This window comes from Cetorhinus maximus, chromosome 29 (assembly GCF_964194155.1).
Source record: "Cetorhinus maximus chromosome 29, sCetMax3.hap1.1, whole genome shotgun sequence".
Classification (NCBI taxonomy): Eukaryota; Metazoa; Chordata; class Chondrichthyes; order Lamniformes; family Cetorhinidae; genus Cetorhinus; species Cetorhinus maximus.
This window is the reverse complement of record NC_135907.1, coordinates 3,485,883-3,489,938: the sequence shown is the minus strand read 5'-3', so window position 1 is coordinate 3,489,938 and position 4,056 is coordinate 3,485,883.

Sequence of the window (4,056 nt, the reverse complement as noted above, 5' to 3'; positions counted from 1 at the left end):
TGCCTTTCTTACACGCCTTTTCTATCTCCTGGTGTATCTTGTGCCCCACATCCTGACTACTGTACGGAGGCCTGTACATAACTCCCATTATGGTTTTTGCACCTTTGCGGTTCCTCAACTCTACCCACACAGATTCTACATCATCTGACCCTACGTCGCTTCTTGCTATCGATTTAATTTAATTTCTTACTAATAAAGCAACCCCACCCCCTCTGCCAACCTGCCTATCTTTTCGATAGGATGTATATCCTTGGATATTTAGCTCCCAGTCCTGATCCCCTTGCAGCCATGTCTCCGTGATGCCCACATCATACCTGCCAATTTCAATCTGCGCCACAAGCTCATTTACCTTATTTCGTATACTGCGTGCATTCAGATACAACACCTTTAGTCCTGTATTTCCCGTCCCCCTTCTCATTGTTGTCCCTTTATCTGATATGCTTGAAGTTAGATTCCCAGCCCTTTCCAACCACTCGGTCCTATTTTGTGTTCTGGAGACTTTAATAGCCTCTCCATCGAACCATAGAACACTACAGCACAGAAAACAGGCCATTCGGCCCTTCTAGTCTGTGCCGAAATATTATTCCGCTAGTCCCATTGACCTGCACCTAGTCCATAACCCTCCAGACCTCTCCCATCCATGTATCTATCTAATTTATTCTTAAAACTTAAGAGTGAGACCGCATTTACCACGTCAGATGGTAGCTCGTTCCACACTCTCACCACTCTCTGAGTGAAGAAGTTCCCCCTAATGTTCCCCCTAAACCTTTCCCCTTTCACCCTAAAGCCATGTCCTCTCGTGTTTATTTCTCCTAATCTAAGTGGAAAGAGCCTACTCGCATTTACTTTGTCTATACCCCTCACAATTTTGTAAACTTCTATCAAATCTCCCCTCATTCTTCTACGCTCCAAGGAATAAAGTCTTAACCTGTTTAATCTTTCCCTGTAACTCAACTCCTTAAGACCCGGTAACATCCTAGTAAATCTTCTCTGCACTCTCTCAATCTTACTGATATCCTTCCTGTAGTTAGGCGACCAGAACTGAACTCAATACTCCAAAGTTGGCCTCACCAATGTCTTATACAACCTCACCATAACATCCCAACTCCTATACTCTACTTTGATTTATGAAGGCCAGTATGCCAAAAGCTTTCTTTACAACCTTGTCTACCTGTGACGCCACTTTCAGGGAATTATGTATCTGAACTCCCAGATCCCTTTGTTCCTCCGCACTCCTCAGTGCCCTACCATTTACTGTGTGTGTCCTACCTTGGTTTGACCTTCCAAAATGTAACACCTCACACTTTTCCGCATTAAATTCCATCTGCCATTTTCTGGCCCATTTTTCCAGTTGGTCCAGATCTCTCTGCAAGCTTTGAAAGCCTTCCTCGCTGTCCACAACGCCTCCAATCTTAGTGTCATCAGCAAACTTGCTGATCCAATTCACCACATTATCATCCAAATCATTGATATAGACAACAAACAACAATGGTCCCAGTACAGATCCCTGAGGCACACCACTAGTCACAGACCTCCAGTCTGAGAAGCAATCATCCACTACCACTCTCTGTCTTCTCCCACACAGCCAATTTCGAATCCAGTTTACAACCTCACCATGGATACCAAGTGTCTGAACCTTCTGAACTAACCTCCCATGTGGGACCTTGTCAAAGGCCTTACTAAAGTCCATGTAGACAACATCCACAGCCTTTCATTCATCTACTTTCTTGGTAACCTCCTCGAAAAACTCTACAAGGTTCGTTAAACACGACCTACCACGCACAAAGCCATGCTGACTATCCTTAATCAGCCCTTGGCTGTCCAAATAATTATATATCCGATCTCTCAGAACACCTTCCAATAATTTACCTACTACTGACATCAGGCTCACTGGCCTGTAATTACCTGGTTTACTTTTGGAGCCTTTTTTAAACAACGGTACAACATGAGCTACCTTCCAATCCTCCGGCACCTCACCCGTGGCTAAGGACATTTTAAATATTTCTGCCAGGGCCCCTGCAATTTCTACACTAGTCTCCCTCAAGGTCCGAGGGAATATCATGTCAGGCCCGGGGGATTTATCTACCTTTATTCGCTGTAAGGCAGCAAGCACCTCCTCCTCTTTAATCTCTATATGTTCCATGAAACTACTGCTTGTTTCCCTTCCTTCCTTATACACTATGCCAGTTTTCTGAGTAAATACTGATGCAAAAAAACTGTTTAAGATCTCCCCATCTCGTGAGGCTCCACACATAGACGACCACTCTGATCTTCAAGGGGACCGATTGTGTCCCTTACTATCTTTTTACTCTTAATATACTTGTAGAAACCCTTCGGGTTTACCTTCACATTATCTGCCAAAGCAACCTCATGTCTTCTTTTTGCCTTCCTGATTTCCTTTTTTAGTATTTTCTTACATTTTCTATACTCTACAAGTACCTCATTTGCTTCTTGTTGCCTATACCTGCTACACACCTCTCTCTTCTTCTTAACCAGATCGCCAATATCCCTTGAAAACCAAGGTTCCCTATGCCTGTTAACTTTGCCTTTAATCCTGACAGGAACATGCAAACTCTGCACTCTCAAAATTTCGCCTTTGAATGCCTTCCACTTACTGAACACATCTTTGCCAGAAAACAACTTATGCCAATCCACTCTTCCTAGATCCTTTCTCATTTCCACAAAATTGGCCTTTCTTCAATTTAGAATCTCAACTCGAGGACCAGACCTAGCCTTATCCATAATTAGCTTAAAACTAATAACATTGTGGTCACTGGACCCAAAATGTTCGCCTACACATACTTCTGTCACCTGACCTGTCTGGTTCCCCAATAGGAGATAAAGTATTGCATCCTCTCTCGTTGGTACCTCTATATATTGATTTAGAAAACTTTCCTGAACACGTTTGACAAACTCCAAGCCATCCAGCCCTTTTACAGTATGGGAGTCCCAGTCAATTTGTGGAAAGTTAAAATCTCCTACTATCACAACTTTCTGTTTCTTACATCGGTCTGCTATCTCTCTACAGATTTGCTCCTCCAATTCTCTCTGACTATTGGGCGGTCTATAATACAACCCTATTAGTGTGGTCACACCTTTCCCATTCCTCAGCTCCACCCATATGGCCTCTGTAGACGAGCCCTCGGGCTGTCCTGCTTATGCACAGCTGTGATATTTTCCCTGACTAGTAATGCCACTCCTCCCCCTTTCATCCCTCCCCTTCTATCACGTCTGAAACAACGGAACCCCGGAAGATTGAGCTGCCAGTCCTGCCCCACCTGCAACCAAGTCTCACTAATAGCAATAATGTCGTAATCCCACGTGCCAATCCATGCCCTAAGCTCATCTGTCTTTCCGACAATACTCCTTGCATTGAAATAGATGCACCTGAGAACATTTCTATCACGTACGGACCCTTGATTTCTGTCTATACATGCATTCCTCGCTTGACCTTTATCCTCCTCCACCTCACTATCTGCTCTAACACTCTGGTTCCCCTCCCCCTGCAAATCTAGTTTAAACGCCCCGGAGCAGCACTAGCAAACCTACCCGCAAGGATGTTAGTCCCCCTCCAGTTCAGGTGCAAACCGTCCCGTGAGAACAGGTCCCACCTTCCCTGGAACAGAGCCCAATTGTCAAGAAACATGAAGCCCTCCCTCCTGCACCATCTCCTTAGCCACGTATTTAGCTGCATTATCCTCCTATTTCTAGCCTCACTAGCACGTGGCACGGGTAGCACTCCTGAGATCGTAACCCTGGAGGTCCTGTCCTTCAACTTTGCACTTAACTCCCTAAACTCTCTTTGCAGGACCTCCTCCTCCTTCCTATCCATGTCATTGGTCCCTACATGGACGACGGCATCTGGCTGCTCACCCTCCCTCCTGAGAATACTGAGAACTCAATCCGAGATATCGCGGACCCTGGCACCAGGGAGGCAACAGACCATCCGGGATTCTCGATCTCTCCCACAGAACCTCCTATCTGTCCCCCTAACTATCGAATCCCCCATCACTACTGCTCTCCTCTTTTCCCTCCCTCCTTTCTGAACTGAGGGTC